Consider the following 27,792-nt stretch of genomic DNA (forward strand, 5'->3'; position numbering starts at 1 on the left):
CTGAGATTAAAGGTGTGTGCCACAATTGCTTGGCCTCTAGTGGCTTAGCTCTGCACTCTGAATCTTCAAGCAAGCTTTATTTGTTAAAACACAAACAAAATATCACTACAGAAGAAGGCTCTTGTCTTCTCAGAGCTGCCCAAGGACTCTAGAGGCAGGAGTTCCTGGCTTTGGAGCTCCAGGTTTGAAGATCAAGCATGTTAACGGGAAGTACAGACAGTACAGTGGGGACAGCAGGAAGGCTTACGGTCTCCACTGCGTTTCTACTGTCCTCTGTCTTTTGCGACCTGGATGTCAGGGTCTCCAGGGGCCTCATGGGCCTCACCAGGAGAGCTTTTCTCCTGCACATTACCCTCTAGCAAGAGGCTCAGGTTGTGAAATGGCCTGATGCTGCCTTCCCTCTAGTTTGCTGGACAATCACATTTTTTTTCTTTCCAAGACAAGGTTTCTCTGTGAAGCCCTGGCTGTCCTTAAATTCACTCTGTAGACCAGGCTGGCCTTGAACTCACAGAGCTCTGCTTGCGTCTGCCCTGAGTACTGGGATCAAAGGCGTGTGCCACCCCACATGGCTTGACTCTTTCCCCCTAATCCAAAACCTAGAAAGGGCTTTGGCGTCCCATTTATTAAGATTGCTGTAACCATGGAGACTGTTATTCTCTCTGAACGGTTATAACACATTGATATAATTTATTTTGATACTCTAGTTGTCCCAGTAAAACCCAGGGAAAACAAGTTATCCATGAGGAACCCAGCTACCTGCTGGGCTTTCAGACACATCCCACCATTCCTCAAGAAGGCACTCAATTTTTCTGTCTTCCTTCCTCCCTCCCTTTCTTTTTATTTTAAAGACATATTTTTGGCTGGATGGTGATGGCACACACTTTTAATTCCAGTGCTTAGGAGGCAGAGGCAGAGAGATCCCTAAATTTGAGGCCAGCCTGGTCTACAGAGTGAGTTTCAGAACAGCCAGGACCACACAGAGAAATCCTGTCTTGATGCACCCCCCCCCCCCGCCAATCTGTTTTCATGTGTACTGGTGTTTTGCCTGCATGGATGTCTGTGTGAGGGTACCACACGCCAGGACTTGGAGTTACAGGCAGGTGTGAGCTACCATGTGGGCACTGCCCAGTCTCGGCCTCAAGCATGCCATGTCCAGGTTCCTAGACTTCTGAGAGGCAGATGGAATCCAGTTTAAAGGTGTAAGCTTCACGCCAATATTTAAGAGGCTTGTGGCAAAGCCAGGAAAGAGCTCCCTGTGGGGCCGTGACTCACAAGCAGCTGGCACTCCCTACTTCCCTTTAGCAGTTCTACGGGCACACAGACACACCCACTCATTTACCCATAGTGGGCAGCAACAGCAGAGTAGAGTCATTGTGACTGAGATCATCTGGCCCGCCAAGGTACAATTTTCTGTAATTGGCCCTTAGAGCCAGTGCCTGTTAAGTTCCTACTAAGGAGTATTTACTTGTTATGCACAAGGTCACCTGTCAGGAGAAACAGTGTGTGCTACAAATATGGCCACTATAGCTCCTATACGCCACCAGGCAGCGCTGACTTAACTCATCAATGCAAACTGATCTACAGACTTGGAAAACTGTAATACAGCGTAACGTGGAGTCTGGTTGCCATGATGGTTTTGAACAGAAGTGGTAGTCATTACAGAATCTAGAAAGGGCAACTGAAGAGTGAAACTATACCAGAGAATTTCTGACACTGTCCGGTGGAGTAGCATCCTTTTCAGCTGGAATTGATATTCTGGTCATGATGATGGTGGAGAGGCACGGACTAGCCACGATGCGAAGGACACATCATTCCTTAGTGGAGGGCACGGACTAGCCACGATGTGGAGGACACATCATTCCTTAGTGGAGGGCACGGACTAGCCACGATGTGGAGGACACGGACTAGCCATGTGGACGACACATCGTTCCTTAGCCTCTCCCAACTCTAGGCGCTCTCGACTCATGCTCAGAAAGCAAGCTCTGATTACTTTCCTGATTTCCAAGGCACCACAGTAGATGAAGAAGCATGTCCCCACTATGTTAAACTGAATCTCTGGGAAGTAACTGTAGAGTGTGTCCTCAAGACCCTGTGACCTTCAGAAAGTTGTTAGACCCAAAAACCTGAGAAACTAGCACTGTGAGCTATGTTGGTTTCCTTGGAACATGGCAAACAACAAACAATACATTCTAAAGTTGCATTTATTTATTGGTTTGTGAGAGTGTGTGTGTATGTGTGTGTGTGCGCACCACTGCGAGCTTGTGACAGAGTACAAACTTAATGGAGTCGGTTCTTTCCTTCCATCATGTGTGTTGTGGAATTGAATTCAGATATTCAGGTTTGATTGCTGTGCTGGCTAGTCTTATGTCAGCTTGACACACAAACTAGTTATTTGGAAGGAGGGGACTTTAAATGAGAAAATTCCTCCAAAAGATGGGGAAGTCCCAGTCCATTGTGGGTGTGTCACCTGGGCTGGTGGTCCTGAGTTCCTCAAAAAAGCAGGCTGAGCAAGCCATGAGGAACAGCCAGTAAGCAGCACCCTCCATGGCCCCTGCATCAGCTCCTGCCTCCAGGTTCCTGTCCTGTTTGAGTTCCTGTCCTGACTTCCTTCAACAATGAACAGCGATTAGGCAGGGTAAGCCAAATAAACACTTCCTCCTCAACTTATATTTTGGTCGTGGTTTTTTGTCACAGTGACAGTAACTAAGACAGTTGCAGATGCCTTTATCCAGTCATGCTGCTGACCTCCAAATAGTCAAGATGGCCAGCGTGCACTCCATTTCCTTCCAGTAGGCTGAAATGTTGGACAGCGCCCACCATCTGGCACCAGCTCCGGGTTTTCTGGAGGCACTGCTTACATCTATACTGTTAGTCAGTTTGCTGATGAGTCTGTCTTCCTGCCCCTCACACACCACGCCCACCTCTGACGTCAGCACGCTGCACTAAGTCAGGCAGGCCCCACAGCTCCTCCTGATCACTCCAGCACTTTCCCCTTAGACAAAGATCTCCCGTCCCTGGGAACAACTTGTATCTTAGAGAGGGACTTAGGTTGTGACTAGGAAACTGGTGTAATCTGGTGGGATGCCCAGCCAATTTGACACTAGACAGCCTAAAGTGACTCACACAGATGGCTTAGAAGGGGCTGCTAGAAAGGAGTACAGAGGATCAGTTTCTAACACCACACTTGGCCAGGTCCTCTACTGCAGCAAGCACAGCGTCTCCAGAGAAAATCAGGTAGGAGCTACGCTCTGAGGGGAGCCCACCTGAGACAACAGAATGGTGAAAAGGACGTAAAGGTACAATGTGTGCAGGGGACAAAGCAGAAGCCTGGCTTTCCTGGGCAGAAACGATGCGGTTTGCAGATTCAGCCTCCACACAGGGAAGTAGAAGGCTTTGAGCTGTCTTCCCACTGCCGGCCCACACAGTGTCTTAACGAGGATGCTGATGAGTAATATTGATCAATTTCCATTCAGCCCCAGTGTGGGGACTTATGCAACATTTTCAAGATTATGGCAGAGTATATTAAAACCAAAGTATGGATTCAAGGACAGGCATGGGTAGCATTGCCTAATATTTATCTTTTCATTTTGATACATGGCCTACGTCGATTTATAGTGTTTATTGGGTGACCTATCTTCTCTTCCCCGCACACATCATCTCAACTCTTACAATAAGTCAATATATTTTTTTTGGTTGTTTCAGACAGGGTTTCTCTGTGGCTTTGGAGCCTGTCCTGGAACTAGCTCTTGTAGACCAGGCTGACCTCGAACTCACAGAGATCCACCTGCCTCTGCCTCCCGAGTGCTGGGATTAAAGGCATATGCCACCACCGCCAGGCATAAGAACAATTCTTAGTAAGATCAAGTGTTATGATTCTTCTAAATTATTACTTTCAAATCAATTTTTAGAGGGACAGAGAGATTGAGGAGTGAGGATGTTTGCCACCAAGCTTGATGACTTGAGTTTGATCCCCAGGATCTAGGTAGAAGGAGAGAACCAACTCCCACAAGTTGCCTTCTGACCTCTACACATATGTCATGACACGGTGACCTCAATCCTAAAATAAATTTTGAAAATGCACTTAAAAGTAGTGTTGTGCGTGTGGATTCAGGCACTCTTGGAGTAGAAACACTGGGTCCCCCGGAGCTTGACTTATAGGCAATTGTGAGCTGCCTGGTGTGGGTGCTGGGAACAGAAATTGGGTCTTCTGCAAGAGTAGTTTTGATTCTTAACCACAGAGCCGTCTTTCAGCACCTAAAGTTACTTTAATAAACAAAAACAAGGGGGCTGGAGAGATGGCTCAGAGGTTAAGAGCACTAGCTGCTCTTCCAGAGGTCCTGAGTTCAATTCCCAGCAACCACATGGTGGCTCACAACCATCTGTAATGAGATCTGGCACTGTATCCTGGAAAGTGTATATATAATAAATAAATAATTAAAAAAAAACAAAAAACAAAAACAAAACCCCAAAAAACCAGTGTTGGTGATTGAGTCCAAGGTGTTGAGTATGCTAGGCAAACATTCCAGCATTAAGCTACATCCTCAGTTTTAAAATTACGTGTTACATGTATAGCGAGAGCTTTTGGATACATACTCTCAACATTAACAGCTCATGTACAGCGAGAGCTTTGGATAAATACTCTCAACATTAACAGCCCATTTGTTGTTCTTTCCTAGGTACAGCCATCAGCACAGCTTTGAACGCCCCCATTAGTCTGAAACGTTTCGACACATCCAGTGAGTTAGCACAAAGTTTGTGTCTGGTTTTGATAGTGAAGGGCGGGAACTCAGTTCTCATGTGGGTGGACGAAGAGGGTCAAAGTGACCAGCCTAGCTTGACCAGCACATGGGAAGTGGCGCCTATTTTTAATTGTCTGCATTTAGGGTCTGAGAAGCTGACTGTGAGCGTGAGACAAGGAGACGCCTAGAGGGTGGCCTTCCAGAGAGACCACCGAGGCGATTTTAGGAGGGAGGAGTCTGGACAGGAAAAGACTGAGGACATTTGCTGAAGACAACACCATTTCTTTATGTCCCACAACGGAAGAGTGCGTTTTATCGTATCTTGAAAGACTAGCAGTTTCCTGGGCAGACACAGGCTGTAGAACTGAGAAGTCAAGCCTGTAACAGGCCAGTGGCAGTGACCACCCACCCAGACCATGTGTACCCACTGCCACTGTCAAGCTCTCTTTTTCACATCACTGCCAAATTCTTTCTCTGGTGAGGGGAATAGTGGTCCACACTCTGCTTCATTCCTGCTGGTGCCACCATGACCACCAGCTGCTCATCAGTTCTGAGCTGACCCTCCCCAGGACAACCATCTGAGACACCCAGAACATGCTTTAGATTCTCCCCCTTCCCATCCTCTCTTCAACAGGAACCCAGGTTGACTTCAGTCACACTCCTCCTGCCTCAGCCTTCTCAACGCTACGATTGTAGGCATTCAACGCCAGGCCGAGATGTTTCGATCTTTAAAACCCAATAATCCCCAAAGTGTCAGGGGCAGTGCTGAGCACTGGTGACAAGAAGACACACAGCATAGGGTTCTGTCATTATAGAGTTCGCACTGAACATTGGAAAGTGACAAGCACAAAGATGACATACTATACAAGGACTATAAGGACAACCAACTCTTCCCTGGTAACTATGTAAACACTCTCCTTCCTATCTATCTATATCTATCTATCTATCTATCTATCTATCTATCTATCTATCTATCTATCTAGGTTTTTTGGAACAGTGTCTCTCTATGTTACAACCCTGGCTGTCCTGGAACTTGTTCTGTAGACCAGACCAGCCTCAAATTCACAGAGATCCACCTGCTTCTGTCTCCCAAGTGCTGGGATTAAAGGCGTGCACCACTGCCCAGCACATAAACTACTTTTTTTTTTTTTTGGTTTTTCGAGACAGGGTTTCTCTGTGGTTTTGGAGCCTGTCCTAGAACTAGCTCTCGTAGACCAGGCTGGTCTCGAACTCACAGAGATCTGCCTGCCTCTGCCTCCCGAGTGCTGGGATTAAAGGCTTCTGCCACCACCGCCCGGCATAAACTACTCTTAATATGTATGTTTTCTTCGAACCTTTATATAAGTTAAACTATATGCACACATATTTTTAATCAATATTTAGAAAGCAGAGAATCAGAATATAGTGTGACTTTTCCCTCCCAAAGCATCATGGTCATATCTCTGTGTAGGTATGGAAAAACTCCTAGCTGTCTCTCGGTTGTATGTTATTCTTTCATTTTTGAGAGTAATTCAGCCTGAAAAGCTTGGGGCAAAGGGTAATGTGCACCCTGGCTCTGGAGGAAGAGTTGGTTCATCAGCAGTGAGCCATCTGATTTATGTGTAACGAGCAAGATATTTGTTCAGGAGGGACTGAGTGGGAAAGGAGAATGCTCTCTCTCTCCCTGTGTGTGTGTGCATTTTGGGGGAAGTGTGTAAAAGCACGCTGGTAGGGCAGAGATGCTCCTCCACTTCTGGGGTGCATTAGATCATCTTAGGAATGTGCTCTGCCTCCATCCCCAACAATTCTGGTTCTGACCCAAGGCTTTGCTGTGGTCACTCCACTAGGCTGCCTCCCTTTGTGACACTGTGCATTCCTATCCTTCATTAGACAAGCGTGGGACAAATGCCCCAGCCCCCATGGCAGCGGAAGACACCCTGACATGCTGCAGCTGTGCTCTGTAGCCTCCTTTGCAGTTACCCTGCACCCTGTCCTGCAGCCAGCTCCTCATGTTGGGCTTTTATATCATCTTTCATCTGAAAAATTAAAAGTCTTCTCATGAGCAGCAACGGGAACAGACAGCAACCTCCTTTTCTATTTTCCAGAAGGATATGTAGAGGCATGAAGAGCTGACTCTCCCAGAATGGCAGGCCAACAACACTGAAAGTGAAAACACAGCCAAGCCTGTCGGTCATTCTGTTCCTATCACTGTCCTTTCCCCTGAATTACACGGTGAAGGATGGCATCCGTTATGAATTAAGGTGTGCATGCAAGAGCTTTCTGCACGGTGCGAGCTCAGCAAAGCACACATTTCTCTCTTGGACCAAACCAAGGAGGGGATTCCTGGGGCACTGGAGACTAGAGGATGTTACCTGATGTCTAACAAACCAGAAAGTCTTCACAGCCCTTCCCTCCTAGGGAGTTAAGAAAAACTCAAGAACACCGTCATGCAATGAAAGAGGTGACAACAGTGGCAAGCCAAGATTTGGCTGCTATATCAATTTAGAGCACAAAAATGCCAGAACTGTCAGCTTCTTGTGAAGAGTTGAGTGGCAATGAGAGATAAAGTCAGGGCTTCCCTGCAGAGAATGCTGAGCCAGTGTATGGCTCTCTCCCGGCTCAAAGCGAACACACACACACACACACACACACACACACACACACACACACCCCTTCAGACCAAGACTGACCTTGAGAAGGAAAGCTCCTTAGGGCAGAGTCCTCAGAATTTACAATGTGGATGAATGGACTGGATTATTTCTACTGAAGAGTCTAAGGTGAGCACAGGGAAGGATTTATGTGGGCTAGGGCTCGGGGTTGCGTTTTTCACAGACTTGCCTGGTGACTCAGTGGTAGGGCTATGTCTGAGAAGGTCAGTTCCAGAGAACACACACAAAGTCTCTAGCCTCTGGCCCCGTTCCTGACACTTCAGCAGCCTGACCAGTAAACAGCTGGGTCACTGCAAGACATGGTATTTTACAGCCTTCATCTCCAAAAGCCTCAGTATTTTCTCTTGGGTTCCAGAATGTTATGATGGGATAAAATGTGAAGAATTTTTTTTAAAGTGCTGCCTTCTTATTTAGATGTAAAAAAAAAAAATCACCCCCTAAAACAAAACCCAAAATCACATCAGTGATTGGGGATCGTAGGTTATGGCTATCAGCTGATTGGTTTCTTCTAAAGCAGATAAATGTACGCAGTGCTCTTTCTTGACGATTCTTGACGATTAGACATGTAAAATCAAATAGTTAGGATAGATACTGTCTTGCAGCATACAGGACGCTGAGATGGGGGGATGGCCTTAATTAAAAACCATCAAGGAACACCTCTACCATCACATCAGGAAGCTGGTCTATGAGTGACATTGGAGCCACATTACTGTGGCACAGGCCAGTGGGTGAGGAGGCACAGCGGGGAGCTGGGAATATTGATTGGCAGACTGCTTGTCTAGTGTGCATGAAGCCCTAGGCCTGGTCCGTGCTGCGTAAACACAGTGTGGTGGTCACGCCTGTGATCCCTGCGTTAGGGAGGTGTGATCCAGGGGATCAGCTATTCTCAGCTACACGGTAAATTCTAGGCCAGCCTACTTGAGACTGTCGGGAGTGTGTGTGTCAGGTGGCAGTGTGTCTGTGTAAAGGTGGCTGCAGGATGGGTTCTTTTGGCGTCTTTTACCTTAAACCATCGGTTCTCAACCCGTGGGTTGCAACCTCTTTGGGGGTCACATATCAGTTATTCTGCATAGCAGACATTTACATTATGATTCATAACAGTCACAAAATTACAGTTACAAAGTAGCAACAAAATAAATTTTATGGTTGGGGTCACCACAACATGAGGCACTGTATTAAAAGGTGACAGCATTAGGAAGGTTGAGAACCACTAAATCAGAGCAAGTATTGTTTTAAAAGGGAAATCCATCAATTAGAATTCCAAATCTCTGTGCTCTGACAGAAGAGCTGAGGTGGAAGTAAGCCAGCCAGGGCTACACAGTGAGGCCTTCTGTAAGTGGGGTGTGGCACAGCTGAGGACCTGTGAGAACCGGCCAGAACCTCTCACTGTCCCCACGTGCCTGCCATGGCTGCCTGCTGTCACCCTTGTCTAAAGCCTTGTCCTAGAAATGAGTTTTGGTTCCTAGGAACTGGAACACTTCTGTCCTAATAGACTGCTGACTTTTATTGGTTGTCAAATCTCTTTTTGAAATTGTCAACTTTACATTCAACCATAAGAAACTTTTTCAAAACTGGTGTGAGTGTTTTCTAGCAGGTGATTTTAATGTCGAGAATTAACGCTCTTTCCCAGTCCCAATCTACCGCTTTGAAGTCAGTCAGTGTGCCTTTCATCCACAAATGTGAAGATAAACATTAATAATGAATGCCTTCTCATCCTCTCCGAGAAGGAAGTTTTATTTACTTCTGAGGAAGAAATCATTATTTTCCAGAGCTGGAGAGACAGTCGGGAACAGAATGGGGACTTTGTTTTTGATGGTCTTGATTTATTTTCAAATGGCCTCAAACACCACCTGCTTCAACAGCAACGCCATTTGACCCCAAGTTGTCTCCTGTCTAGGTGGAAGTGCTTCTGATGGCCACTCCTCAGCCCTTCATTCTCCCTTCTGACCAACACCCCACAGGCTGCTCCATCTTTTGCGATGAGAGCCTCAGCATCTGCCAGAGAGCATGCTACTCAGTGTGAGAGTTCGCCCATCACCTCTAGCCCCCCCACCACTATGCACACTTCCTGTGACATATCTCTGGAGGCCAGTATCTCCACCCTGCACAAAATGTCACCGGGCTAAGTCAAAGGTCCCTTTAGCTTAGTTTGCCTCATGAGTGCTATGGGAGACAACCCTCTGGCCCCCCGTCACCTCAAAAAAAAATTTTTTTTAAATATTTATTTAAATTTGTGTATACAGTGTTCTGTCTCCATGTGTGTCTGCAGGCCAGAAGAGGGCACCAGATCTCACTGTAGATGGTTGTACACTACCATGTGGTTGCTGGGAATTGAACTCAGAACCTCTGGAAGAGCAGCCAGTGCTCTTAACCTCTGAGCCATCTCTCCAGCCCCACCTCAAAAATTTTAAGGGAGCACTTCATCTTAGCCTGGTTGAATCCACACCCTCATCTATCACTTTTATTTTTGGGGTGTATGTGCAGATGTTATGTGTACCATGGCAAGCACGTGGAGGTCATACAGCACTCTTGGAAGTCGGTTTTCTTGTAGAACTGGGGATTGAACTCATGTCCTTTGACCAGTGGGTGTGTGCCTCTACCCACTGGGCCGCACAGTCAGCCCCAGACCTTCACCTTTTCAGCCACTGCTCATCTAGACCTGTCTATGTTTTCCTGCCTAAAGGACCTGGAAGAGTAACGTGGTCCACACAACTCCAGTGCTTTCCTCGATTCCACCATTCTCAAGCTTTAAGAATAGCTTCTCCCAGGAACACCCTGAAGTGTGGTGAACAGACCCATCTTCCCTCCCTACACCCAGGTTTATAGACTGTGTTGAGCATCCCCACACACAAAGAATCCATGCCCTCTTGCAGGCAACCTTTGGCTCTGTTACTTTAAGTGGCAAAGAGGACTTTGCCCTGTGGTGAGGATGAGCTATCATCATGGGAGGGAAAGGCCTTTCTGGGTTATCTAGGTGAGCCCAGTGGGGTCAAGGAAAGCTGGCGGTCGGGGGATGGTGACAGAGGTAGAGTGACTCAGGACCGTGAGCTAAGAGGGCAGGAAAACAGAGTTTCACTTGTGGCCTCTAGAAACGCCCTGCCAACACCTGAACTTTGACCTGCTGAGTAGCTTCTGGATACAATCAATTCCAAACTGTCACAAACGGGGTGGCTAAAACAACAGACATTTATTTCCTTACTACCCTGGAAACCAGAAACCCCAGATCAAAATGTTGGCCCAGCTGCACCCCTTCTTCTAAAGACTCTGGGGATCCACTCCTGGCCTCTCTTCTAGCTTCTGGGGGCCTCAGACATCCCTTGGCTTATAGCCACACCACTCCAAGTCTCCTCCTCTTCTGTAAAATCCTTCTCTACCTCTCCTTCATCAGGACACAGAGACAAGGAGGGTTTGTGTGTGGGTGCGTGTGCGTGGCTGCCTGCCTGCCTGCCTGGAGACCGTACAGGAGACAAACCCTAGGGTCTTACACAGTTGGGAAAGGTCTCTACCACTAAGCTGCTGAGCTACATCTCATCCCCAGTAAAGAGACATGACTGCATTTAGGGTCCACCAAGATAACCCAGGCTCAAGATAGTTACTTGTTTTGCTGTTTGTTTTTGAGGCAGGGTCTCTCTACCTAGCCCTGGCTGTTCTGGAACTTACTGTGTAGACTACATTGCCCTTGAACCCACAGAGATCTGTCTGCCTCTGCTCCCCTAGTGCTGAGTTTCAGTGTGTCCATCACCAGATCTTTAATTTAGCTCCACCTTTTGTCATATAAAGTAATGTTCATTGTCTTGCCCTGTGAAGTAGTAGACTCTAGTTCTGGGATTTAGGACATGTTGGGAGACACCATTCTGCCCATTACACCCATTGGCATAGATTCTGGGCTTCCAAAGCCTAAGATGACGTGCTATTCTGAGCCAGCACATTTCTAAGTTGTTAGAGGCAACACTGAAAATCACTGTGTAAATCTTATCTCCTGTCACTTGGGCCCACCAAGTCTCTCTGTTGCTTGGCCCTGTAGAGCTTCCTGTGGTTATGATGGTTGCCTGGCTGTGGCTGGCGCTGGTCTGATATGGTGGCTCCCCAGAGCCTATGTCTGCCATGCTACCTCTAAAGGAATAGCTTCATCATTTGCTCAGCCTGACTCTCTCAGAAGACCCTCTGGAAAGGTATGTGCTCATGGAGAATCGATGCATGGAAGAGGACCTCGTGAAATACTGTGGGCAAGAACATCATGTCATCTCTTAGTGGCATGGAGCATGACCAGGCAGCACCCAGAAGACTCTGGCAACAACCTTCTACAAAAGGGAAGAAAGGTTTAGCATGGCATGTCTTTAACAGCCTTTCTCAAAGCAGAGGCTCATCTGAGCAGGACCTGGCATGAAGCAACTTGTACCCAGGCTCAAAGAGGTTAGGACCCAGGAAGCCCCTGCTGCTCCTTCGCATTCTGACACCCACAGGTGAGTCCAGCTAGGGCGGAGCTAGTCACTGATGGCCTTAGTGTTTAGCTCTTCAGCGACCACAGCGGAAGCATGGGAGAGTGTGCTGGTAGTTTTATCTCAGCTTGACACAAGCAGAAGTCATCACATAAGAAGAGGGAACTTGTATTGAGAAAATGCTTCTCCCAGACTGACCTTCTAGGCAAGCCTGTATGGCATTTTCTTAATTAGTGATGGGTGGGGGAGGACACAGTCCACTGTGGGTGGGGCCACCTCAGGAGGTGGTCCTGGGTTCTCTAAGAAAGCAGGCTGAGCAAGTTGTGAGGAGCAAGGCAGTGAGCAGCACCCTTTCATGGCCTCTGCATCATCAGCTGCTGCCTCCAGGTTCCTGTCCTGTTTGAGTTCCTGTCCTGACTTCCTTCAGTGATGAACAGTGATGTGGTAGTGTAAGTCAAATCAACCCTTTCCTTTCCAAGTTGCTTTGGTCATGGTGTTCCATCACAGCAAGAGTAACCCTGACTAGGGCACAGTAATTCAGAGCAAAGTTCCTGATATTTTGTTTCCGCCTGTTTGAAATAATGCAGAACTAGCACCAGAGTTGTGGAGCGACCGGCAGTGCTTCCCACAGGACTCTGCCCTGGGACTGGAACATGACTGCTGGAAACCCTAGGGGCAGATGATTCTAATTTAGTTAGAGGACGTGCCAGAAAATGCATCCATTTTACCAAAGTAAACAGCTCAGAGGCAAGAAGTCTTCCTCTGCAGGAAGGTCGCCTGGAGGGTCTTGAAACTACACAAGCAGAACACACACACACACACACTCTGTACTGTTTCTATTTAGGGCTGCTTGAAGAGACTGGGTAGTGCTGAAGCCCACTTAAACACCCCTTAGGACCACTTCTCGGTAGTATAATTAAAAATGGTTCTAATTTCTTTTCCTTCTGAGGTGCTTGGTTTTTTTTTTGGGGGGGGGGTTTGCTTGTTTGTTTTTGTTTTGTTTTTTTGGTTTCTGTTGCTTTGGAGCCTGTCCTGGAACTCACTCTGTACTTCAGACTCAAAGAGATCTGCCTGTCTCTGCCTCCTGAGTGCTGGGAGTAAAGGCATGTGCCACTACCACCCAACTCTCTGAGTTTTTGACACATGATCTTGTGTAGCCCAGGCTAGCCTAGATCACAATCCTCTAGCCTCAGTTTCTTAAGTGTTGGGACTACACCCAGCCTAAGGAGTTTTTACCTCTCTTGATTTTTCTATGAAAGAAAATTAGTAAGATCTCAATTTTTTTTAACTTTTATTTTATGTGCTTGAGTGTTTGCTTTCGTGTATGTGTACCATATTCATATCTAGTACCTGTGGAACCCAGAAAGGGCACCATTTTCCCGGGAACTGGAGTTACAGGTGATTGTGAGCCACCATGTGGGTCCTAGGAACTGAGCCTGGGTCCACTACAGAGCAGCAGGGCTCTCATCCTCTGAGTCATCTCTCCAGCCCCTCAAGTTGCTGCTTTGTTTGTTAAAAAACAAACAAACAAACAAACAAACATATTAAAGCCAGACATGGTGGTACATGCCTTTAATTCTAGCACTTGTGAGGCAGAAGCAGGCTGGTCTACAGTATGAGTTCCAGAACAGCCAATGCTACATAGTGAGACCCTGCCTTGAATAAACAGACAAACTAGTCACATTAGTGTGTGCAGAAAAGGGGACTGCTCAACTAAATAGTGGCAGTGACTCTCTGGGGACAAGGTTACGGAGAACTTTCACCTCTGGTATTCTTGGAAGTTTCTCTCAAAACATGGGCAAAATCATAGTGCTTTTGAGAGTAGTCTTTTTTCTCCTTCAGCTCCTGAAAAAGCAGACACACGGGTGCAGACATTACCAGGACAAGATGAAGCGATGGTGCAGTGGTGCGGGAGAATTGTCTGTAATCTGTCAATCATGTTTTAAATAAATGCTGATTGGCCAGGCAGGAAGAATAGGCAGGAAAACCAGACAGGAAGTAGAAATGATGCAATGAGAACAGGAGAATTCTGAGAAGGAGGAAGTTGATTCCTCCCACTCCTGGCCAGACTCCGAAGAAGCAAGATGTGAGCTGCCCTGCTGAGAAAGGTACCGAACCATGTTAATATAAGCTACAAGAGTTAATATGTAGCCTGAGCTAATGGGTCAATCAGCTTTATAACTTATAGAGATCTCTGTGTGATTTTCTTTGGGGCTTGCCCACTGTGGGGTACCTGGTGGGATAGAAACCCCAGTAAGCAGGACCTTCATGTTACAGTGCAGAAATGGAGTTCTCTAGAGGAAAAGCTGCGCATGCGGCAGAAACTGATGGGAACCTCAGTCCTTGAGACCCCAACAGCAGGAAGGGCCTGAGGGGAAGGGAAGCAGCTGCTCTGAAAAAGCTGGACCCGAGGTGCTCAGGGGTGTCTTAGCTGGCCTCCTGCCTCCAACAGCCTGGTGCGGGGACTTTCTAGCGTCATTCCCGACTGAGGATGGAGAAGCGGAAAGGCTGCTTCCCCCGTGTTACTGTCCATTGCGTACATAGTGAGGCTTTCCCTCTGTCCTCACAGTTACTGTGCTGACTCCAGGACTAAGGAAAGACAACACAGCATAAACCTGAAGGCCAGAAGGCACTGACATGCTGATCCCAACCTATCACTAGAAGACAGGGTAGTCCTTGGTATGCAAGTAAAAGGACCTGAGTCCTTATAAGGTTCTGAATCCTCAGAACCACACAGAAACCTGAGTATGAGCGTCTGTAACCCCAGGGCTGTGTCAGGCAAAGACAGGAGGAGTGTCTCCGGGGCTTGCTGGTGCCCATCTGATTCCAGGTTCAGCGCAAGACCCTGTCTCAAGGAAAGAAGGCGAAGAGCAATGGAGGAGGGGACTGACAGGCTCCTCCGGCCCTGCACGTACGTATTCAGATATGTACAATACTACATACATGCAGACCACACATACATTCATACATACATATACACACCAACACAAAATAAGGACACATCCAAATTACCATCAAGTCTTATGTGGATGAGTGAGTTAGTCTTGGTCTTTGCCTCAAGGAGCCTGTTAGTTATGATAAATCACACCCATAACTCGAGATAATTATAAGCTGTTGCCATAGCAAATTAAATATCACAAAGGACAAGTACTGGGAAAGAAGATCTCTAAAACATAGGCCTTTAATCTACTTATAAAAATGCATTTTATAATTTAACATATATATAAACATATGGACAGAGATGTATGTAATAACAAATGATTCATTAAACCATTCTTATTCGTATCATAAGCAATTGTTGTCGGTATTTTCTGATCTGTTCCTTCTTGGGGGAGGTGAGGGAACATGTCTCACGTAGCCCAGGCTGGCCTCAGACAAGGATGACCTTAAACTTCTGATCCTCCTGCCTCTCCACCTCCTCAGCAGTAGGATGATAGGCAGGTACCACCATGCCCAGCTGGTGCAGGGGCTGGAACACTCTGTCAGTTGGGGTATATCCTCAGTCCCTGGCTTGTTCATTTTAAAAACAGTGACTATACGCCCAATTAACTGCTCTCAGCTGCTAATGACTGTGACCCACCACCTGGAAAAGCCTATCATGGAGGCCACTGTAGTTTGGATCTGGGAATCTCCCCTAAAGTCCCATATATTAAGGGCTGGTTGTCACACTGTGGTCCTACTGGGAGGTGGTGGGATCCTTAGGTGGTGGGACTTATCAGGAGGAAGTTAGGTCACTGGGGATATTCTCCCTGCCCTTCCTCTTCCCCCCACTTCTTCCTGGCCATCACAGGTGAGCAGCTCTGCCCTACCACACACGCCCAGCCAGGCTGCTCTTCCTGCCGCAGGCCCAGAACAATGAAGACAGTTGACAATAGACCAAAAACTTCTGGAACCCATGAGCTAAAATGTATATTTTTCTTCTCCTAAATTGATTTTCAGGATTCTGTCATAGGGACAGAAAGGTAACCCAGGAACCCTAAACTCCAGGAGAACAGGGTAGGAGTCGCAGAATGCTGCTGGGGGCACAGCAGTTAGGCCAGGACAGAGGAGGTTTACACAGTCAGGGAAGGATGTGTCCTGTACCAGGTCGCCCTCATGGTACAGGAAGAGAAACCGAGATCAAAGAGATATGACTTCCTCAAAGTCTCCTAACTCCAGCTCCAGGTTCACCACTGCAGTCCCTGAGCTGTCATCCTTCCCTTGATTTACCCAATCATGAGCCGAGCACTAATGATTCTCTTCCAGGCATGGTGGGAGAAAGGGGAAGAAAATGGGCACAAGACTGTTTACAAAGAGCCCATTTGATTCTCCGGGTACAACAATGTGCCTCCGCTCTACCCACCTGGCTTGAGGCCTGTGCAGGCTGTTTGTTCCTTCCTGTGGGGACTGGCTGGGATCCAGGCTCCTGCTTGGGCCCTGGCTTTCAGGGAGGGGTATAGTCACAGCATCCAGGCAAGGGTTAGGTTAGGTTTAGAGCCCAGGACTGGAGGCAGCCCGCTCTGCCAGCTCCCCACACTCGCACCTGACCTCCCTCAGGTTTCCGCCCTGTGTGTCCAGGGTCATCAGCCCTGTGACTAGTTCAGAGCACTAGCTGGCAAATGCCTTCAGTCGTCCAGCATGAGAGTAATCTGAGTCTAGCAGGATGTCGGCCAGGTTCAGGGTCAAAGTAGACTCTCTAGGAGGACATGGGGACAGAGGGGTCAGCGGAGGCAAGGGCCTTAGGCTAGGACTGAAAACAGGAGAGAAAAGAAGGATTTCTGGACATAAAATTGTCCAGTTTCTGCACTGCACAAAGCACCCAGCTCAGGCGATGGCTAAGGGAGGAAACTACACTTCTAGCAAGGGGCGGCATCAGTCTTGAGGACACAGAAGTCGTCTTCTTCCCTGACAAAGGCCAGGAAGGACTGACTGGCTTGGAAGGGCATGTGGGCAGAGGACGGGAAACAGCCTGGGCCACACAACTGCATGTCTAAGATACAGCTCTGGAGCCTCCAGGATCGTCAGTGCCTCAAGCTTAAACCCTGTGTGCAGGCAGATAAGGGCTAATGGCTGGGCGCCTCTGTAGTGGTGACAAGCAGGGACGGCAGAGCCATTAGCTGACAAGCAGAGGCTCCTCCCAGTTCTGACAACTTGTAGAGCCAGACTCCGCGATCTGCTTCTGTCTCCCTCATCACGCCTCCCTTATCAGTGTCCAAGCAAGCCAGCTGGACCACGAAAGCCCAGGTCTTCTCTTGAGATTTTAGCTACTACAGATGTGGCTGGTTCTATATGTCCACTTAAAACAATTCCAAGTACTGCATAATGGTAAGCAAAGGTAAAGGCAGCTGCAATAGAACTTAGAGCTCCAGTGAAGACCTCCTGGCCTCCTCATGGCTCATCCCTCATTGCAAACCTGTCTTCTGCTCTCATTGGGGCCTGCACTCTGCTCCCACTTTCTGGTGGGCAGCCATCTCTGCTTAAATCGGGATCACTCCTTTCTGGCCCGGCTGCTTCATAGCCATTCTAAACTCTGCCTCCTCAGAATTCCTGCCTAGAAAATGTCAAACCCCAACCCGGGTGCCCCTCCTCCTTGCTTGTGTCTCTGGTCCAGCAAGGAGACCTGGCCCATTATGAATTCATATGCCCAAATAGGCCCTTGCCCCTGAACAATAAGACTTTTATTCATCTCCAAATGTCCAGGCTAAATCTTCACTGTGGTTAATTCAGGTCTTCAAGACCTCGATCTCCCACCACCAACCCCCCCCCCCCCACACCCCATTCCTCTTTAGCAGGCAGCCTTGACAGTCAAGTTTCAGAAGAAGGGAAGGGCATTTCTTACCAGGAAGCCAGCCATCTTCCCTGAACTTTACCTATTGGGCAGAAAGAGCTGTCTCCCCACTCCTCCACCAGTCTCAGAGGGAGAAGAGCCCTCGCCTCTGAAGGCATCCCTTCCCTGGTCTCTCAAAAACAGTTCTTTTCTGCGCTCTTTCTCCTTTGTACTAAATGAATGTCTCCAAATATAAATGTCCCTTGGTACATAATTTCATAGGAGACTGGCTCCAGGGTCTTCCAATGGATGCTGAAGTCTTATGCTCAGTTCTTCTAAAAGATAACCTAGGACCTGCACACAGCCTAGGTATAGCCATCTCCCTTATACTTTAAATCAGGGTCAGGGTCAAGGGGATGATGCAGGAGGACACAAGAGGATTACCTGTAATACCTAACACAGTGACTACACAGCACCTCACACGGATTCAGCACAGACTCTCAGCACATGCCAAACTCAAGTTTTGCTTTTTGGTTGGTTAAATCTATAGATACAGATGGTTGATTCTAGTGCATCTTCTTTATGTCATTAAATATGTAAAGACCTCTCCAAAATCACTGTAACGCTAAAGTCTAACTGAAAGCTAGCTGGACCACATCAACACATAGCAATCACGTATGCAAGTCAGAGAAACACTTGACAAGTACCTGCTGACTCTACTTACACCATGGCCTCATGAAGACAACATGTGCAATCCTAAAACTAACCTATAAACCTGGAAACTCTACTTCTTGGGGAGTACAAGTCTTATCGGTTGTCTCAAAACACCGTAGCTTGCTATTTTGGGGCCAGCACATCACATCTCGGTAGCCACAGTCCTGTCGCTTACGGGTCTGAATGTGACACCCAAAGGGCAAGTTTCCAGCTGTGAACTCTACCTACCGAAAATCAGAACAAGTTGAGACAAAACCCGAGAGCTTGACAGACGGCACTAACCCACAAGGAAGGGGATGAGGGCTGGCTAGTGGCCAAGAGTCTGGTGCTACAGGGAAGTTTGGCTACAAGGTACATTTCTCAGCCCTGGAGATAAGCCCTCAGCACAACACTCCTCATACGAGAAGGAATATTGAATTTCATCTAGGGCTCCCAGACCTGCCTCTTCCACATGGCAACACACACATATCAACCCTAACTATGATCTTGCTGACTCAAAAGCAGCTAAGATATCACTTCTTACCAGCCAGGAAACAGCACTACAAGGCCAACAGGGCATTATATTATAATTATATCATGTTACGAGGTAACCAGGACAACAATGCCCTCTAGATAAGGTGACTGCTTGTTCAACAATCACTTGTTAGTGGAGTCTTTCCAGCCAGACATAACCAGAGACTTGTTCACTAATAAAGGCAGTCAGCAGGGCTTGCATCTGTCCCATCTGGGATGAGTGTTTGGGTAGTCAAAACCACTCAGAAACAGAGACAGACCCCGTTTAGCAAACACTGATTGCAGCACAGGCCAAGCTGTGTGCCGGGCCATATGTCCCTTCACTTCGCGTGGGTCCGATCCCCAGGAGGAGGAGGTTACAAGTGTCCCTTTCCTAGCATTTCAAGATGAACAAACTCCACTACTGGCAAAAGCTTAACCTAGACATCCACATCCATCCCTGGAAGAGAAAGGATCTCTGAGCTGGTGGGCAAACAAAATGGGACCAAGGACAGAGAAAAGAAGGGGGCTATGAAGGCCTGAGCATAGACTGAAAGCAGTTCAAATGGGAATATGTACTCTCAACACAAGGGAAAGCCTACAGGAAGGCCCAGAGCACTGGGGAGCTGGCAATTCAGAGAATCTAGAGAGGCATGGGAGAAGGCAGGCCACCCAAAACAGAGGTCGGGGCTGTGGCAGCTGATAAATTTAGACAGCAAAAGTTAAAAGGAAATAAGGCTATTTTAAGATCCACGTTTTAAAAAAGCTTATTTTTATTTTGTGTGTAAGGGTGCCTGGTCTGCATGTATGTGTATATTCCACGTATGTGCAGTGGCTGAGGAGGCCAGGGACTTGGTGTCCAGCCCAGGCTGGCCTTGCACTTGGAGCTCCTCGCCTCAGGCTCTTGAGTGCTAGGATTATAGACATGTGCCACTATTCCTGGCTTCAGTATTAACCAAATGTTTTTAAAGCCTATGCAGTATTTTATTTCTGCGAACCTGACCCAGTCCTCAGTGTTTAACACTTCTGGTTGTTTTACTTACATTTGGGGGTGGGGAGATTGAGGCAAGGTCTCACACTATAGTCCTGGCTAGCCTGGAACTATGTATAGACCAATACACAGACCAGGTAGGCCTTGAACCCACAGAGATTTGCCTGACTCTGCTGCCCAAATGTTGGGATTAAAGGTATGGGCCACCATGCCCAGCACTTCCAGGGCAACAATTCTGGCTGTTTTAAATATTTTATATTATTAATAATGTATTAATAAAAATCCATATATTTTTAAATGCACCAAAGGTCCTAAATAGTCTGAAAATGGCAATTTATGGTCTAAGGATATGTTTCCTTTTAAGGCTATATGTGTGTGTGTATGTGTGTGTACATATGTCTGTCTGAACTACTAGACAGATTAGGAGTCATGCTTTTTGCTCAGCTATTTTAATGATATTATATAAGTAGTATGTATTTCCTATATATAGGTAATAGTTTCATGAAAACATTTTGTGTGGAGTACAAACATTTGAGATGGGCTAAGTCCTTATTTACTTGTGAGAAATGAAGCATCCAGAGCGTAGGACACAGATGTTATGATAAGGAGTTGGGAAACAACATCTAGTCAGCTCAGCAAAGTTGGTAGGGCAATGGTGTTACTGAAAACATGATCTAGTGTGTGGCAATTGACCAGCCAACTTCACACTAGGGAAAATCCACCCTTGGCTGTAGGATGTCTCACCAACCCTGGCCAGCTACCATGCAGATTTGTCTTAGCCAAAGGAAAGATTGGGCGATGGGTTGTAAATTACCCAGCGTGATCCATGTTACTTTTGGGTAAGTACCCAAAGCTTATGCCCGACTGATAAGCGTGTCATCTTTCTGTACTCAACAAGACATCTGGTTGAAAGAGACAACAGGCCAACTGATGACAAAATTAAAAATTCAGCATCACTTAGTGAACTCTTATCACACTGTAATGGCCATTTCCTCATCCTCTTTTCTTTTTAGGTTTACTTATCTTTTGTGCTTGAGTGTTTCGCCTGCATGTATGTGCACCATATGAGTGCCTACAGATGGTCGTGAGCCAACATGTCGGTGCTAGGAACTGAGCCCAGGTCCTGTACAGGAACAGCAAGTGCTCTTAACTGCTGAGTCATCTCTCCAGCCCCTTATTCGTCATTTCTAACAGAATCTGTCAATATTGTGTTAAAAGACCAGCCAGGCCTGATTTAGATTGCAGCTACCAATACAGAGTGTACCCACTCTGTGGTAGGATCCTTAAGCTTCAAGCTCTTTTGAGATGAGTAGCACAAGACTTAATATCTTGTCATTATCTGAGACTCAGATTCACTATGTAGCCTACGTTATCCCAAGTGCTGGGATTCCATGGGCAGCACCATGTCTACCTTACAGATTTGTTGTAAAGGTCACATGGGCAGATGCCACTTTTGTCAATAGTTGAAATTAAATTAGCTTATTAGGAAGTACTGCTTGCTTCAGATAATCAAGACAGGGGGACTATCCTCCAAAAGGGGCATGAAGGGACAAAGAACTGACAGGTAGGTATTTCACTAAGCATTCTTGGCCGCCAGGGAAGCAGCCACTTCAGAGGGCCCTTCCTTCCTCAAGCGCCTGGTTTAGACACTGGCTTGGTCTGCGGAAGGAAGCAATTTAGTGCTATCTGCTCCATCACTGAATCCTCCAATTGGGGTTATATTAAAACGTGTTTACTGAGCTCCCTGCACAAAACAGTGTATCTCCCAACAGGTCAAAGACTGAAGCACAGGAAACAAAAGTTCCCCTTTGGTCTCCTTTCCCCATCTCTACTCCCAAATCCCACTTCTCCCGTGAGAAGTAGGTACTGTCGAAGTTTATCCGCAGTGCTGGGAATCAAACCGGACGCTGCGCGTACTAGGGCCTCTCTACCTACTACAGAGCTCGTCTTTAGAGGCCTGCAGATGGACACGAACTTGATCTAGGGATTTAGATCCACCTGGGTCTGGCCACCCGACTAATTCCCTGGTAACCGTTCTGTAATTGCTCCATCCAGAAGGCCGCCCATTTCTTCTCCTCACTCAGGGAGGAGGGTCACCTCTGGGGAGGAGGGGCTCCTTTCCCACGGCCTCTGTATCTCACAAGTAGAGAAACTGATCTGAACAAAGTCAGGGTTCAAGGTGCACCCCTGACAGTAGAAGAAGCAAACGACAATGATCATGTGAGGCTTACTAATACGCCAGCCCTCTTCAGCTTTTCTATTTCAAATTAAGGTCATCCCTGGGGTGGGGGGTGCTGGAGAAATGGCTCAGGGGTTAAGAGCACTGGCTGCTCTTCCAGAGGACCAGGTTCAATTCCCAGCACCCACATGGCAGCTTACAACTGTCTGTAACTTCGGTTCCAGGGGACCTGATGCCCTCACACAAACATACATGCAGGGAAAAACACCAATGCACAAAAAATAAATAAATGTTAAAAAAATAAAAGATTGTTCTTCTGACTAGCTTCCCCAGCAGAAGGACGGAGCAACTCCACGCCACACCAAGTCACCCAGCCTGTGCTCTGCTCCAGTCCAACTGCTCATGCCTGGTCATTTTGTCAGACAACCAAGTCAGCTGAATGCAGAGACAAAGGACCATTTCATATACATGCTCTCTCATTTGGCAGTTGAAATAACACTACAAGTCTCAGTTTTTCATGGAACAAATCTTTGTTCTCACTGAACATACTAGGAAGGCTCCTGAGGAATGGGGCTTTAGTATTAGCTCAGGATTTGTCTTGACAAACTTGGAGATATTATTTTTAAACTTAAAGCACCAGTAAATGTAAATAAGCCATAAAGCAGCTACTCTACAAGCTTTGCTTACTAGCATCCTCTAACAGCTCTGGGGGACGGCCACCGTCCAGGTTTACAGAGGACTGTGGGGACGGCCACCGTCCAGGTTTACAGACGAGAAAACTGACACTCAGCAGTTACATAACCTGCTCAATATCACAAAGCTAGAAGTAGAAAGACTAGGATATGTGCTCAGATATATATATATCTGAGAGGCCAGATCAACTCAGTTTCCAAAGGCTGGGGATGAGAACACCACGTGGCTCCCAGGACCTATGAAACGCTGCACTTGAGAGCTGGAAGGTGGCCCTGAAGCTGCCTCTCACGCTGGCTCCCACTCTCAGCCCCAGCCCCATTTCTGCTCTCTCCTCCTTGCTTTCCAGAATGCAGCAGCTCACGGATGGGCAGAGAAGACTTCAACACCCAGCTTCACACTGCTTTCTGTTAGGTGATGCATATTGTAAAAACGAAGGCCTCCCGAAGTTGGAACACGTGAGGAAAAATTATTATTTTTAAGGTGGCAAGAATAAATATTTAATTAGACACTTGGACATTAAATTTTGCCTGGCCTTGCAACATCTCAGACAATAAAAGAAGCCTTTGTCTACAGGGATAATTAGAGACCACTAAATTATTTTTATTAAAGCCCTTTGTACTATTAAACGTGACAGACGCAGCAGTGTGGTGGTGCAGCGTAGCCCTAGTCTGGAAACGCTCCTGACTCAGACACAGGGAGCCGCCAACGCCACTCACACACTGTACACGGGGACAGTTTTCACATACTTTCTACACTAGTTGAGTCACCTTGGGGCAAATCACTTCTTAGTGTCTCATGTCAAAACACGGAGATAAGAACATTATGACATCTTTGGTCCTGTCATTTCTAACATGCTACAAGGAGAGGAACATATGTCTGGCACCCTCACAAACATGCCTACAAATGAACTGGAGCACGTGCTTCTTGTAAAATGAATATATGAAAAACACCTATATTTTCTACTCAACTTCTGGAAAACGCTACTTGCTTATTATATTCAGGGCTAATTCATAAGATGTTTGCTTCCAGCTGTTTGCTAAATTTCTGGAGAGTACTATATTATTGCCCTGAGTTGGACTCCCATCTGGGAACTTCGGTTTGTTCAATATCTACTAGCAAGCATTCGGGAGGCAGAGGCAGATGGATCTTGGTGAGTTTGAGGCCAGCCTGGTCCACTGAGTGAGTTCCGGGACAGTCAAAGACACACAGAGAAACCTTGTCTCGAAAAACAAAAACTAAACAAAACAATACACTACTAGCATACCTAAGTCAGGTTAATCATCTAAGCCCACAAGGAGCATGGGCTTGAAGACACCTATCTTGACAATGAATGCACTCAGGTGGGGCAGTCCTGGCATCTTCACAAAAAACAAAACACCATTCTAACTCGAAGACACACAAATATCTCCTTCAAGGCTTGATAACTCCTGCTTCTGAAACTAGGATGTAGCTCAGAATCTACACACACACACACACTTTACCTAAAAGCTGTTGGTAAATTACAGGCTTGTCTCAAGATCAAGGAAATACACTCCTATAAAACCATTTAACATTCGTCACACAGCTTTAGGTCTGACTTGGTCCAAATCATGCCCCGCTCCCTGATCTTAACAATCACCTTCAATAGCAGTTGGAGAGGTGTGTGAAAAAGGTCTCAGCCATGTTTCTTAAGAGGATCAGTTTATAAAGCATCCAGTCATTATCTCATAAAACACTGCTAGGATTTCAAAGGCAAATCAACCCGTATAAAAGCCACGCTGATGTTCTATCCCGTAGCAGACTGCAAAGGGAACACCGCACTTCACACTCCCCTCATCGCTTTATCCTTGACACATTTCCTTGCTTAATTCACCCCCATCCACCCCAGTAATAACACTGATTCCCAAAATACACTCAGTCCAGGAAGCACAGCTCTCCAGCACAGCTGTCTCTGCCTGCCCTCCTCGGGTATTTAGGCAAGCTATGCGACACAGAGGGACCACAAGAAGGAATGTAACTCCCAGGCCCCAGAGTTCCCACTGCACCACAGGCAGGTGCGTCCCACCAAACCCCAGACTGGCATCCGAGACAGAACACACGCCACTGTTGGATGGGGGCTGTCATTTTCCTCAACTCCACCTCTGTGCTTAAAACTAGAGCGACAGCCGTGTTTGCTGCTGCAAATGAATCTGATGGGCATGGGGGCAGGGAGTGGCCCTGAGGAGGCTGCCAATAGGCCATGAGTGAGCAGGCCCAGGAGCAAAACCCTTGTTTCCAACTCCTGAAACACCTGATGAGTGGGTCTTTCACCCAGGGTTTTAGTAGACCATGCCCTTTGTAGCCTGGAGTTAAAAAAAAAAAAAAAAGAAAGAAAGAAAAGAAAAGAAAAAGAAAAAAGAAAAGAAATCCAAAGCCTCTTATTCATTAGAACTGCCTTACAGTTACACGCCTTTTCTAACACTACACTGAAATCTGGGAGGGAATGAAAAGAGGCTGGCAATGAGGTACACACAATAGTTAGGAGCCCTCGAGTTGAGGCATGTCTATGAGGAACTTTCTGGCTACCAGCACAAAAACAGAACTTCAGCTGAGTTTCTTGCTGGAAAAAAAAAAGGAAAATAGCTTGGGACTCTATTTCAACACTAGGTATGGCAAGATGGGCAAGTGGGTGGGTGGCAAAGGCAACCCTGGGAATCCTAGGAGTCATGGGCCCCCGCTGAGACTCAGGGCTGCAGGAGGCAGGAATACGGGTCTCCCAGCAACTCATGAGGACTCACGACCGCCCCTCCTCCCAACTCTGCTCACGCCGCCGTCAAAACCCACTATTGCCTGCTTGGTTACTTCACCAATTTTACACGTATCGGAAATCAAGTCCTGCCCAAACCCCTCACACAGCAAGCACTTGCAGTAGGTATTACAGGCTGGTCTTCACATATACTTCACATATACCAAGGATGTAATGTGACTCTAAAAACGCACCGGAAGCACATGAGCTTAAACTCCCAAACCAACCATGCCCCCCTCCCTTTGCTTCCCTGTGGCCAGGGCAGTGGCTCAGCGCACTAAAAGGCCACCATGCACGAGCCCCGTGCACCCAACAGTAGCTGATCACACAGTAGCCTGTCCCCTCTTAGCAAAAAGCTATTCGGAAAGCCGCGCCGGCTCTCTGCAGCTACTTAGAACTATCCAGACCTGCTTTCCTAAACCAAATCCGTCAGGAGAGGGTCAGGAGTGGGCCAGAAGAGGGTAGGTGAGTTGGTTCCTAGGGTCCCAAGGTTTGGACAGATACAATGCCCCCCCCTCCCCCAAGTCTCCACTGCCTGTCTCACTTGTCACTCTTTTTCTGGAATGTCACTTGGGGAAACTAGAGGCCGGGAGACGTCAGGCCCCGGAGTAAAGAGAAGGGACAAGGGACAAGGGCAGGCAGGAGGGAGTTTGGGAGAAAATACAAGGCCACGGGCAAAGGTGCCACAGCGCCACATCCAGAGGGGAAGAACCCCGAGGTTCGGAGGGACGGAGAAAGGAAGGAGGGCAGGGTAGGAGGAGTGGCTGGGGAGGCCTGGCCCTGGAGGCCACCGAGGGCCGAAGACCGGTGGAATGGGACACGGGTGGGAGTGGGGGTGGGGGCCAGCGGAGATGGGGAGCCCGGTTCCCCTCCCCCAGCCCGGCCCGGGCCTCCCGCTGACTCAGCCCCACGGCGACCGTGGCCTCGGCCCCGACTCACAGTGCGCGAGGCGGCTCCGGTGGAGGCGGCAGGGGAGGGGATGGGCGGCGGGGACGCTGCGACAGAGGCTGCGGCTCCGGCCGGAGGCTCCGGGGCGGAGGGTCCTAGCAGAGGCCGCCGCGGTCTCCGGCTTCAACGCACAGAGACTGCGGGGGTAAGAGAGCAGTGCGCAGGCGCGATGCGGCCGCCGCTGTCAGCCCGAGATGGGCGGGGCCAGAGCACCCGCCGTTTCCACGGCAACCGGGCGGCGAGAGGCGGACAACCCCTACCTCTAACTCGTCCTGGCAACGGCGGCGGGAGGTGCGGGAGACGAGAACAATCGCTCTAGATCGCCATAGCAACAAGGACAAGAAACCGCCAGGAAAACGTACGACAGTACCGAGGGAACGCTCTTACCTTGTCACCATGGCAACTGGGAACAGCCCCTTCCTTTTTCCTTAGCAACAGGGTAACAATTCCTCCACCCTGTCTAGTCAAAGAAAAACCTTTACTTCTGATTCCGTAGTGGCGGGATGATGGGTTCTTTCTTACCGCTTCAGCAAAGGCAAAAGAAGAGTCTATTTCTTCTCTTTCGCTGATATTGGAGGAGTGAAGCCGGTTGTAATGGCCTTTCTTGCTTTCTGCCTTCCAATTGCAGTCTGTTACTCTAATCTTCAATGGCGTGTAGTTTTCCACTCCCTCAGCCAAGCATCCCTTTTAGCCTCCCGCGAGGAAACCTGCACCTTTACCCCGAAGTCGAGCTAACAGAATGGCATTTATACACATATCCGAGGGTTTGTTTATTTGCCGTTGTTGTTTGAGACAGGTCCTCCCAGCCTGGTAAATTACAGGCTCACACCTATGATTCTAGAACTTGGGAGGTGGAGGCAGGAGGGTTGCCAAAAGTTCAAAGTCATTCCTAGGCTACTGAGTGATATCCTCTCTAAACAACAACAAAACAAAAACAAAAGACAGGGGCTCTTTTCTGTAGCCTGGTGGCCTTGACCTTACCATCTCTGATCAGCTATCCCTTGAGTGTCCACCAGCCATGTAGTCCTCTTCCAGTGCACTTGACAACAGCTCTTGTTCCTTCCCCTGGCCGCCACGCCAGTGTGTATTCTTCTCTTCACAACTAGATCCTTCATTGACATACCCATTCATGTTGCCAAATTCCTTGTTTCAAGTCTGCTCTGATGGACAGCCTAGGTTTTGGAAGCATCTTCCTCCCAATGCCTGCAGTCCCTTGACTCACACTGTTCTCTTCAGGTTTGTTATGCCCAGCTTCAACGAGATGTCGTTCATTGGCTTGTCTCCCCATCTCTTCCACACCCAGCCCTGACTCCCATGGATGCCTTGTGGTAACCCCTGAACCCACCTCACACACGCTTCCTTTGTTACACACATCTGACAGTAACATCCTTTGTTTACGCTTCTGTCTCCCCCGTCAGACTACGTGTCCGGGTGGGCAG

At 47.8% G+C, this 27,792-nt stretch overlaps 1 protein-coding gene across 2 annotated transcripts in view; it reads right to left on the minus strand.

Moving 5' to 3' along the window:
- Window positions 1-26,508, minus strand: part of LOC121433083 (microtubule-associated protein RP/EB family member 3) — a 51,595-nt gene extending 25,087 nt beyond the window's left edge. For both annotated transcript variants that reach the window (XM_041631327.1, XM_041631326.1), the window contains exon 1: window positions 26,345-26,508. The gene's annotated coding sequence lies outside the window, so the exon portion shown is untranslated. The remainder of the gene's footprint in view (window positions 1-26,344) is intronic.
- Between the last annotated feature and the right edge of the window lie 1,284 nt (window positions 26,509-27,792).

This window comes from Microtus oregoni, unplaced genomic scaffold (assembly GCF_018167655.1).
Source record: "Microtus oregoni isolate MIOR12 unplaced genomic scaffold, Mior012 000036F_ref0000092, whole genome shotgun sequence".
Taxonomy (NCBI): Eukaryota; Metazoa; Chordata; class Mammalia; order Rodentia; family Cricetidae; genus Microtus; species Microtus oregoni.